Raw genomic sequence first — 12,910 nt, forward strand, 5'->3', positions numbered from 1 at the left:
AGTCACCGAGAGCACACACAAATTCCTTACAGGCAGTAGCAGGGATTGAACTTGGTGATCAATGCCACTGTAAAGTGACGACGTTATCCTCCACATTACCATTTGGAGCTTAAACTAAATTAGACACTCATTTGTTATATCAGAGTATTTTCTCTGTATATTAGAAATAATGTAGCCCACTGATGGCCGTTAATCTGATCTGGAGTAATTTGCTAAGAGTTCGTGTAATGTATGGATCTATTTCTTTAAGAGCAATGCCCCCCATCTTAGCATGATGTATTGATCTGTTGTCTATGCATGCACATCGTGCTCTCTCTCTCTCTCATTGTAGTATGAATGCACCAGTTAAAGCCATCACCTATGTGTGTGCTTTTAATTAATTGATATGTAGTTGTGCACAGACACCACAAATTGGTGATGAGTTCGAACTTGAATGTCAGAAAGCATCATGAACTGCACCGACAGTTATGGGATGAAATAGTGAGAGTTAAACAGCATGAGAAAGCCATCACAGATGCTAACAAAGGAACATGTCAGTAACAGTGAAAGGCGTGCTGAATTTAATGTGAAAATAACATGGCGATGGCTTTGGTTGGGGAAGTTGCTGAATTTGATAGTACTAATGAAGGCTGGGAGTCATATATCAAGAAGGTTGAACTGTATTATAACGCAATCAATGTGGAGGAGCAAAAGAAAGCCCCTACACTTCTTAACTTAATGGGCCCAAGAATGTACTGTCTCTTATGCAACCCAGTAAACCCCTGAAAAGCCAGCAAGCAAGATGCTCAACAAAATTGTTACAATTCTACAAAATCACTGGAGCCCTAAACTGCTGGTAATAGCTAAGAGATTTAGATTTTACTAAAGGAACCAATTGGAAGATGAAAGCCTTTCTGAATACATTGCAGAACTGCTCAAACTTTCCCAGTACTGTGGCTTTAGAGATGGACTTTCAGATGCATTACGGGACAGGCTTGTATGTGGCATGCATTGTCAAAGCACTCAAACGAGGCTATTGACAGAAAGAGGCCTAACATTAGAACAGGCATTGACCATTGCACCATCATTAGACTGCAGCAAAGGATGGAGCAGAACTACAGAAAAAGAGGTTAGAATGTGAAATGCATAAAATGTCCCTGAATGGTGCAAAAAGCCAAAAATATTATTGACGTGGCAGATCTTTCCAAGGTGCAAATGTCTGTTGGTTCAAGGGAAGAGTGTGCAGAAAGTGTCACAGACAAAGTCACATAGGCAGACTAAAAGAACAACCGACTGAAGAGTCTCAAAACTAAGCAAATGCATAAGGTGACCAAATGTAAAACAGAAATAGACAACATACAGTCTGACAAAAGTGAACTGCCATGCCTAGAACTGCAGATCGAAATATAAGATGGCTCACAATAGACGTAAAACTGAAAATGGAGCTGGGTACAGGGCCAGCTTTGTCTATATTTCCAGAGGCTGACTACAACAGATAGTTTTCTAAGAAAACATTCATGAAGTCCTCAGTGGTGCTAAAGACTTACCCAGGTGAAAAAGTGTCTCCCAAAGGCAAACTGAAAGTAAATGTGACATATGGAGGCCAAACACAACATTTAGAGCTTTATGTATTGAAAAGTGGGGGGCCAGCACTTTTCAGATGTGAATGGTTGAAAAATCCAACTGGACTGGCACACAATCAAACCTCTCAGTGTGGTATCAAGAGGAAATGGCAGTCCAAATAGTAGCACTGACCAGGGACTGACACAGCTGCTTAAGGCTAAAGCGAAGAGGCTTTAGTAGGGGATTGGTAAACTCAAAGGCATGAAGGCCACAATTGAACTGGATGAAACAGGAGCATGAAGATTCCTTAAACCACGTCCAGTGTCTTGTGCACCACATCCTAAAGTGGATGCTGAATTGCAGAGCTTGAAGGTGTCTGGCATTCTCTTCAAGGTTGAGTAGAGTGGTTGGGCCACACCTATTGTCCTGGTGATCAAGAAAGAGAAGGCCAGAGCCATTCAATTTCAACCCGATGCTACTGTGCATTATCCCCTACCACAAATTGAAGACATTTTCGCGTCTTTGGCATGTGGGGAGAGGTTTTCAAAGATTGACTTGTCACAAGCCTGTCTGCAAAAGGAGATTGAGGAGTCAAGAAGGAAGTTCCTCACAATGCTCACAAGGGACTGTTCCAGTATAATCATCTCACCTTTGGAATAATCAGCTCCATCAATTTGGCAAAAAGGAATGGACCAAGTACTCCAGGATATCCCAGGAACACAATGTTACCTGGATGACATAATCGTGGCTGGCAAAAATGATGAAGAACACCTCTAGGATCGTAGTAAAGTGCTTACCAGGCTAAGTGAGTATGGTCCATGCACAAGGAGACAGAAATGTGAGTTTTTCAAGAATGAAATCTCATATCTCATTGACAAGCATGTCTTACATAAGTCACAAGAGAAGTCTGAAGCAGTGCTGCAGGCAAACAAACCGGAAAACTTGTCACAACTCAGGTCATACTTGGGCCTTGTAAATTACTACCGTTGGTTTCTCCCAAACATTGCTGCAGCACTTACAGGCAAGAGCAAAGTGGGAATAGACAGAAAGATGTGAAAAAGCACTCAAGGAAACAAAGAGACTAATAACATCTGATGAACTGCTCACCCATTATGATCCACCCCTGTCCATCAGACTGGTGTGTGACGTGTCCTCTTATGGAATTGGAGCCATTTTATCATGCATTATGAAAGATGGATCTAAACGCCCAATTATGTTTGCTTCCAGATCACAAATGAGTGTAGAACATAACTACGCACAGATCAGTCGCGAGGCCCTTGCTCTAGTAGGGGAAATATAAAAGTTCCAGCACTACCTCTACGGAAAATCGTTTACACTAGTGACAGGTTACCAGCACCTTGTGCCCATTTTCAATCCCAGGAGGGGAATTCCAGTGAAGACTACTTCACTGTTCCAGTGAAGACTACTTCCGGTTACAACATTGGGCACTCTTCCTAGGAGTCCACTCTTGTGACATCGAGTTCAAGAGTACCGAACAACATAGAAATGCTGATGGTTTGTCACGTCTTCCAGTATTGGCAACTGAAGAAAAAAGGTCTTCATACTGTGACCCAACAGAAGCATTCCACACCACATTGGTGGACCAGTTGCCGGTAACAAATTCCGAAATACAAAGGGAAACAAGGAATGACTCGACATTGTCAAAAGTCTATGAAATCGCCATGCGAGTTTCCAGAGTTCCCTCTAAACTGTGCACCGGAGTGTTAGAAAATATGCATGAATATGGGTACAGTCAAGATGAACAGTCTCACCCAGAGCTACATGTGGTGGCTAGGAATAGATAAACAGATTAAAGACTTGGCCAAAAGCTGTTCAGGATGCCAAAAAGTTCAAAGTGCTCACACCCCCTCCCAGGCACCATTATACCCACAAGGATTAGCCATTGTCACCATGGCAAAGAGTACAAATTGACCTTGCTGGACCATTCTTGGACTCCATGTTTCTGATTGCTGTGGATGCTCATTCGAAATACGTAGTCAGAGGTTATACCAATGAAGTCAACCACTTCAGCAAAGCCTGTCTCCACTCTGAGTACAATCTTCATCAGAAAGGGCTTACCAGAACAAATTGTGAGTGACAACAGACCACAAGACAGGTCAGACATTTCAAGTCAGCTCCTCACTACACAGCAATGAATGGGTTAGGTGAAATGTTTATCCAAACCTTCAAGTGGTCCATTAAAGCAAAGGACAGGGAGGATATTCCTCTACAGCAGAAGGTGGTGGGCAGCTTCTTTTTGTATATCAGAACTCTATTCATACAACGACAAATCAAACACCTGCAATGCTGTCCATGAACAGGAATCTGAGATCTCACGTGGACATCCTGAAACCAGATCTACAGACAGAAGTGCAGAATAAACAGTTCAGCCAAGTGAAGCAGCAAGGATCTTCGAGGTTGGAGAGGAAGTCCTACCCCGCGATTACCGAGAAGACAAGTGGACATCCAGTAGCATAGCTACAAGAACTGGACCACTGATGTACACAGTGAATGTTGGAGATCAGACATGGAAACATCATGTGGACCAGATACTGGATGCTCAGCTGAAGAACACACTTGATTGGACTGCATCCAACAAGAAGGACATGTTACAGTCACCAGTCTTACCTCTCAGTGGTAATGTCACAGACAGCAATGTGATACCAGGAACCTTGTCTTAGATAAACCTGCTAAACCTGACGCCACTCCACAGGCCAAGAGGTGCTATCCTGGAAGAAACAGAGCATCACCCAAAAGACTGAACTTTTAGAACTGTGAAAGTGTCATGGACTATTATTATGAAAGCATGTTTATTTGTAATATGGGTTTATGAAAGGGAAATTGAATGTTTTATACACATACAGTTCTATGGTGCATTTATCTAAAGGGGAGTAAGTGTAATGTATGGATATATTTCTTTTAGAGCAATGATCCCCAGCTTATCTCTACATATTGATCTATTATCTGTGTATGCTCATTGATCTGTTTTTCTCCCACTCATTGCAATGTGTATACACCAGTTAAAGCCATCACCTGCATACGTGCTTCTATTTAATTGATATGTAGTTGTGCACAGACACAACAGTTCATAATCAACTTGTGAATCTTCATTCTGACTTTGATTAGTAATGTGCAAAGCTCCTGAAAGTGAATTTTATAAAGTGCATTTGAAAAATGAACCAACTAAGCAAATAATATTAAAAAGCAAAAAATAAGTTTGTTTTTGTTTCAGATTGTGGTTTACTGGATCAGCAAATTTGTGATGACATCGAGATTGGGGATGTAGTTGACAGTGAGAAAGACTATTATGGCTTGCAGAAGATTCTGGAGAAATGGGTGGAAAAATGGCAAACGGAATTAAATGCAGACAAATGCGAGCTGTTGCTTGTCAGTAGGGCCAACCAAGGTAGGTCTTACACAATGAACGGCTGGGCACTAAGGATTATTGTAGAACAAATGGATCTGAGAATATAGGTCCATAATTCATTGAACATGGTGTCACAGGTTGATGGGTTCATAACAAAAGCGTCTGGCACATTGGCCTTCAGAAACCTAAGTACTGAGTATAGGAGATGGGATGTTATGTTGAAGTTGTATAAAACATTGGTGAGGCCTAATCTGGAGTATTGTGCAAACACGAGGAATCTGCAGATGCTGGAAATCCAAGCAACATACACAAAATGCTGGTGGAACACAGCAGGCCAGGCAGCATCTATAGGAAGAAGTACAGTCGATGTTTCGGGCCGAGGCCCTTCGTCAGGACTGACTGAAAGAAGAGATAGTAAGAGATTTGAAAGTGGGAGGGGGAGGGGGAGATCTGAAATGATGGGAGGAGACAGGAGGGGGAGGGATGGAGCTAAGAGCTGGAAAGTTGATTGGCAAAAGGGATATGAGTCTGGAGAAGGGAGATCATCATGGGATGGGAGGCCTAGGGAGAAAGAAAGGGGGAGGGGAGCCCAGAGGAAGTTGGAGATCAGGCAAGGAGTTACAGTGAGAAGGACAGAGGGAGAGAAAAAAGAGAGAGAAAAAAAGGGAAAAGAATAGTAAATAAATAAGGAGTGGGGTAAGAAGGGGAGGAGGGGCATTAACGGAAGTTAGAGAAATCAATGTTCATGCCATCAGGTTGGAGGCTACCCAGACGAAATATAAGGTGTTGTTCCTCCAACCTGAGTGTGGCTTCATCTTGACAGTAGAGGAGGCTGTGGATAGACATATCAGAATGAGAATGGGACGTGGAATTAAAATGTGTGGCCACTAGGAGATCCTGCTTTCTCTGGCGGATTGAGCATAGGTGTTCAGCGAAACGGTCTCCCAGCCTGCGTCGGATTTCGCCAATATATAGAAGGTCACATCGGGAGCACCGGACGCAGTATATCACACCAGCAGACTCACAGGTGAAGTGTCGCCTCACCTGGAAGGACTATCTGGGGCCCTGAATGGTAGTGAGGGAGGAAGTGTTAGAGCATGTGTAGCACTTGTTCCGCTTACGAGGATAAGTGCCAGGAGGGAGATCGGTGGGAAGGGATGGGGGGGGAAGAATGGACAAGGGAGTCGCGTAGGGAGCGATCCCTGCAGAAAGCAGGGGGGGGATAGGGAAAGATGTGTTTAGTGGTGGGATCCCGTTGGAGGTGGCGGAAGTTATGGAGAATTATATGTTGGACCCGAAGGCTGGTTGGGTAGTAGGTGAGGAGAAGGTGAACCCTATTCCTAGTAGGGTGGTGGGAGGATGGGGTAAGAGCAGATGTGCGTGAAATGGGAGAGATGCGTTTTAGAGCAGAGCTGATGGTGGAGGAAGGGAAGCCCCTTTCTTTAAAAAAGGAAGACATCTCCTTTGTCCTGGAATGAAAAGCCTCATCCTGACAGCAGATGCGGCAGAGGCGGAGGAATTGCAAGAAGGGGTTGGCATTTTTGCAAGAGACAGTGTGGGAAGAGGAATAGTCCAGGTAGCTGTGAGAGTCCGTAGGCTTATGGTAGACATCAGTAGATAAGCTGTCTCCAGAGACAGAGACAGAAAGATCAAGAAAGGGGAGGGAGGTGTCGCAAATGGACCAGGTAAACTTGAGGGCAGGGTGAAAGCTTGAGGCAAAGTTAATGAAGTCAATGAGCTCAGCATGCGTGCAGGAAGCAACGCCAATGCAGTCATCGACGTAGCGAAGGAAAAGTGGGGAAAAGATACCAGTACAGGCTTGGAACATGGATTGTTCCACAAAGCCAACAAAAAGGCAGGCATAGCTGGGACCCATATGGGTGCCCATGGCTACACCTTTAGTTTGGAGGAAATGGGAGGAGCCAAAGGAGAAATTATTAAGAGTAAAGACTAATTCCACTAGACGGAGGACAGTGGTGGTAGAGGGAAACTGGTTAGGTCTGGAATCCAAAAAGAAATGGAGAGCTTTGAGACCTTCCTGGTGGCGGATGGAGGTATACAGGGACTGGACATCCATGGTGAAAACAAAGTGGTGGGGGCCAGGGAACATAAAATCATTGAAAAAATTCAGAGCATGAGAAGTGTCACGAACATAGGTGGGAAGGGATTGAACAAGGGGGGATAAAACAGTGTCGAGGTAGCATAGTTTTGGTCACCTACCTGAAGAAATGATGTAAATAAGGTTGAAAGAGAACAGAGAAAATTTACAAAGATGTTACTGGGTCTGGAGGACCTGAGTTATATGGAAGGATTGAATATGTTAGGACTTTAGGCCCTGGAACATAGAAGATTGAGAGGAGATTTGATAGAGGTATACAAAATTATGAGGGGTATAGATACTGTTTTTGTGGCTGTTTGCAAAGAAAAGGAATTTCAGGATGTATATTGTATACATTTCTCTGATATTAAATGTACCTATTGAAACCTATTGAAATGCAACAAGGCTTTTTCCACTGAGATTAGGTGGGACTAAAACTAGAGATGGTTATGGGTTAAGGGTGAAAGGTGAAAAGTTTAAGAGGAACATAAAGGGAAACTTCTGCACTCAGAGGGTTGTGAGAATGTGGAACAAGCTCCAGCGCAGGTGGTGCATACCAACTCGATTTCAATGTTTAAGAGAAGTTTGGATTGGTTCATGGATCAAAGAAGTATGGAGGGCTATTGACTGGGTACAGCTCGGTGGGAGAAGGCAGTTTAAATGGTTCAGCATGGGCTAGATGGGCCAAAGGACCCATTTCGGTGCTGTACTTTTCTATGACTCTATAGCATCTGCAGTGTTTTGCTTAGCTGGTGTTTTGTTTCTCACAGTTTTTCTCCTTCCTGCTCTGCTTTCATTTATCACTGCATAGGTGTATCTTCCCAAGGTGACTTCATCCTCTTACAGTCACCAATATTCCTTTAATTCTGTTCATGCATCTTTTCCTCTGCAACTTTAAGCCTATTTGATTTGGGCGGCACGGTAGTGTTGTGGTTAGCACAACACTTTAAGGTATCAACGACGCTGATTATAATGAGTTTTTAATGTTCTCCTCTTGATTGCGTTGGTTTTCTCTGGGTTCTTCGGTTTCCTCCAAGAGTCCAAAGACGTAGCCATTGGTAGATTAATTTCTGTGATTAGGCCAGTATAAATCAGGAATTGGTGATCAGCATGGCCCGAAGGGCTGGAAGGGCCCATTCTGTGCTATGTCTCAATAAGTAAATTAGCAAACTTCTCATATTTCATAATTCTCATTAAAGATCAAAAACTTAAAGGACTAACTCTGCTTCTCTCTTTGCAGGTGCTACCCAACTTTCTCAATACTTACAGCTTTTATTCTTTTTTATAACTTTGGTAATATTATTTTAGTCTGGAGGTCTTCACAATACATACTGCAGCATCTATTTTTCTCGGGCTTTTTTCTCTCCGTCTGCATGCTCTGACACTTTGACTGTTAAGATTTAGTTGTCCCTTCCAGTGACAAGATTAACTTTAGCTGTTGCATGTATATTGAAACATACAGTGAAATGTGATATTTCCATCACATCTAAACCTGTCGAAGCAATGGGGCACCTAGGCACGACTTGAGTAGCAGCAGTACTCTCAATGGATGTGATTAAATATTCCCATTTCAGCTTGATACAGCTAAAAAGCACAACTGCTTCCAAGGTTAGTACAGACAACAAAGATATCTTAATGCATTTAAACAAACTATCGCTGCTCAGAACTGATGGAAACAACACTGATTGTGGTCGGAAGCGCCCACGTAGGAAGCGTGGGTGCAGAGTGGGGTTACAAGTGCATTTAAGGAAATGGGGTTTTAATCTCCCTATACTGACTATCTTGCTGGCAAACGTGCAGTCTCTGGTGAATAAAATCGATGATCTCAGAGCTAGGGTGTTGATTCAGAGGAACATTAGGACTGCATGTGTTTCACAGAATCCTGGTTAACCCCTTCCATACCAGATGCAACGATTCAGATCGACGGGTTTACTATACACCATCAGGATAGATCTACAGAGTCTCTCAAAAGCAGAGGTGGAGGAGTATGCCTCATGATCAACTCTTCTTGGTGCACAAATATGTCAGTTCTGTCCCAATTCTGCTCACCAGACCTGGAATATCTAGCAGTAAAGTGCCATCCTTTTTACCTACCATGGGAGTTCTCTGGGTTTATTTTGGTTGCAGTTTACATTCCACCTCAGGCTAATGTCAAGCAGCCTTTGGATAATCTGAGCAATGGGATCAACATTCACAAAACAGCGCACCTTAATGCCTTCACCATTGTTTTGGAAGATTTTAACCAGGCCAGTCTGATAAAAATCACTAGGCAACAGATCACTTGCAATACCAGAGGAAACAACACACTGGACCATTGCTACACTACCATCAAGAATGCCTACCGTGCTATTCCACACCCTCACTTCAGGAAGTCTGATCACCTGGCTGTACTTCTACTCCCTGAGTATAGGCAGAGACTGAAGACTGCAGCACCAGTAGTGAGGACCAAGAAGGTATGGACAAGGGAAACACAGAAGCGCCTACAGGACTGCTTTGAATCGGTGGACTGGACTGTATTCAGGGATTCATCTTCGAACCTGGATGAGTATGCTGCAGTTGTTACCGACTTCATTAAAACCTGTGTGGATGAGTGTGTACCCACAAAGACTTACTGTACATTCCCAAGCCAAAAACCGTGGATGAACCAGGAGGTACATCATCTGCTGAAGGCTAGATCTGTGGCATTCAGGGCTGGCGACCCAGTTCTGTATCAGAAAACCGGGTATGATTTGTGGAAGGCTATTTCAAGGGCAAAGAGACAATTTCGAACAAGGTTGGTGGTGACATTAGATGCACGGCAACTCTGGCAGGATTTGCAAGACATTTCTTCCTACAAAGCAAAACCCAATAGCATGAATGGTAGTGATGTTTCACTACCAGATAAACTCAACGCTTCCTATGCCCACGTTGAAAGGGAGAACACAACTACAGCTGTGAAGATCTTTGCTGCACCTGATGACCCTGTGATCATCTGTCTCAGAGGCCAATGATAGGCTGTCTTTAAAGAGAATGAACCGTCGCGAGGCGGAAGGTCCTGATGGTGTTTCTGGTAAGGCTCTGACAACCTATACCAACCAACTAGCAGGAGTATTCAAGGACATTTTCAACTTCTCACAGCTACAGGTGGAAGTTCCCACTTGCTTCAAAAAGGCAACGATTATACCAGTGCCTAAGAATAATAATGTGGTCTGCCTTAATAACTATCGCCTGGTAGCACCCACATCGATAGTGATGAAATACTTTCAGAGGTTGGTCAGGACTAGACTGAACTCCTGCCTCAGCAAGGACCTGGACCCATTGCAATTTGCCTGTTGCCACAATATGTCAAAGGCAGACGCAATCTCAATGGGTCTCCACACGGCTTTAGACCATCTGGGCAACACAAACAGATAGGATGCTGTTAATCAACTATAGGTCAGCATTTGATGCCATCATTCCCACAATCCTGATTCAGAAGTTACAGAACCTGGGCCTCTGTACCTCCATCTGCAATTGGATCCTTGACTTCCTAACCGGAAGACAACAATCTGTGCGGATTGGTGATAACATATCTTCCTCGTTGAAGATCAACACTGGCGCACCTCAGGGGTGTGTGTTTAGCCCACTGCTCTACTCTGTATACACACATGAATGTGTGGCTAAGCGTAACTCAAGTGCCATCTATAAATTTGCTGATGATACAACCACTGTTGGTGGAATCTCAGGCAGTGACGAAAGGACATACCGGACTGAGATATGCCAACTAGTGGAGTGGTGCCACAGCGACAACCCGGCACTGAACGTCAGTCTCTCACGGTGGTGTCTGAAAAGAGGATGCTGTCTAAGTTGCATGCCATCTTGGTAAATGTTTCCCACCATCCACTACATAACGTACTGGGTGGGCACAGGAGTACATTCAGCCAGAGAGTCATTCCACCAAGATGCAGCACAGAGTGTCATTCCTGCCTGTGGCCATCAAACTTTACAACTCCTCCCTTGGAAGGTCAGGCACCCTGAGCCAGTAGGCTGGACCTGGACTTATTTCATAATTTACTGGCATAATTTACATATTACTATTTAACTATTTATGGTTTAATTACTATTTATTATTTATGGTGCAACTGTAACGAAAACCAGTTTACCCCAGGATCAATAAAGTATGAATATGACTATGACTATGACTATAAGGCTAAAGAGCTGATTGTGGACTTCAGGAAAGGTAAGACGAAGGAACACTTACCAATCCTCATAGAGGGATCAGAGATGGAGAGAGTGAGCAGTTTCCAGTTCCTGGGTGTCAAGATGCACCGTGGAGAGGTACTCTGACAGGCTGCATCACTGTCTGGTATGGGCAGAGGGGGGGTGCTACTGCACAGGACCAAAAGAAGCTACAGAGGTTTGTAAATCTAGTCAGCCCCTTCTTGGGTACTAGCCTACAAAATACGCAGGACATCTTCAGGGAGTGGTGTGTCAGAAAGGCAGTGTCTATTATTAAGGACCTCCAGCACCCAGGGCAATTTCTTTTCTCACTGTTACCATCAGGTAGGAGGTACAGAAGCCTGAAGGCACACACTTAGCAATTCAGGAACAGCTTCTTCACCTCTGCCATCTGATTCCTAAATGGACATTGAACCCTGGACACCACATCACTTTTTTAAATATACAGTATTTCTGTTTTTGTGCGTTTTTAAAATCTATTCAATATATGTATATTGTAACTGATTTATTTATTTATTTTCAGTTCCAGATTAAGTATTGGATTGAACTGGTGTTGCTAAGTTAACAAACTTTACATCACATGCTGGTGATAAAAAACCTGACTCCGATTCTGATATTGAATCAGTGAGGATTGTACTGGGGGCAACCAGCAGGTGTTGTACTGCTTCTGGCATGCCCATAATTTACTAACCATAACGCTATGTCTTTTTGGAATGTCGCTGGTAACTGGAGCACCCGCATGAAATCAACAGGGTCACGGGGAGCCGGGGTGGGACATAAAACGGCCTTACAGACAGCAGCGGGAATCAAAACCCCAATCAGTGATCACTTGCGCCAGCTACTATGCCAGCATGCCACCCCTCTAGTGACACAAGTCACAAGAATGATTTTCCATGGTATTTAAACTTCTTGGAGTTTTTAAAATGCCCCTTCTTTGAAACTTAAAACACATCTGATTTCTAACTTTTCATAGCTCGGACAACATGTTAAACATCACCTCTGCACCTCTCTCCACATATGCTGCCTGATCTACTGAGTATTTCAATGTTAACTGTGTTTACTTTTGCATTCATTCTCAATGGAGACAGTGGGGTTAATTTTTATAATTTAAAGCACCATCTTCACAGTAGAAATAACAGAATACAAAAATCAGAAGAGATGTAAAAACTGTGACCTAATTTGCTATCACACCTTTCCTTTAATAACACCACTGGAACAAATGCCTTACAATATTACACAAAGTTTGAAGGATAATTTAAAGTCTGTAACAGGAAATAAAGTATTGCTGGCAGAAAGCGATCACAAGCAAACTTATGTATTTAGAGATTAAAATTATAAATATGAACTAATCATGTTAATTTTAGAATATAAGTATTGACTTTAGACTAGACTTTGATATGAATCATGATAATCAAGCAGTATTAGTGGATATCTGGTTCACTTGAGCATAACACAAGCAAATACCTTTGATAAAAAAAGAGAGCCCAAAACTTGAAAGAAAAGAGAATCAATTATGTGCATTAGAAAAGTATTTTTGATCTGGTTTAATTTGTTATTAAACAGAAGCAATAGCTTGGGTTGATCTATGAATTACAAAATCTTATATTCCACTGGAAATCACCTGTTGCCTCAGTTTGTTCCATCTGGTGGAGAATGCTCACGAGCAGCGTAAAAACAAATAATTACCTCTCAGAGTGCTTTGTTAG

This window comes from Mobula birostris, chromosome 21 (assembly GCF_030028105.1).
Source record: "Mobula birostris isolate sMobBir1 chromosome 21, sMobBir1.hap1, whole genome shotgun sequence".
Taxonomy (NCBI): Eukaryota; Metazoa; Chordata; class Chondrichthyes; order Myliobatiformes; family Myliobatidae; genus Mobula; species Mobula birostris.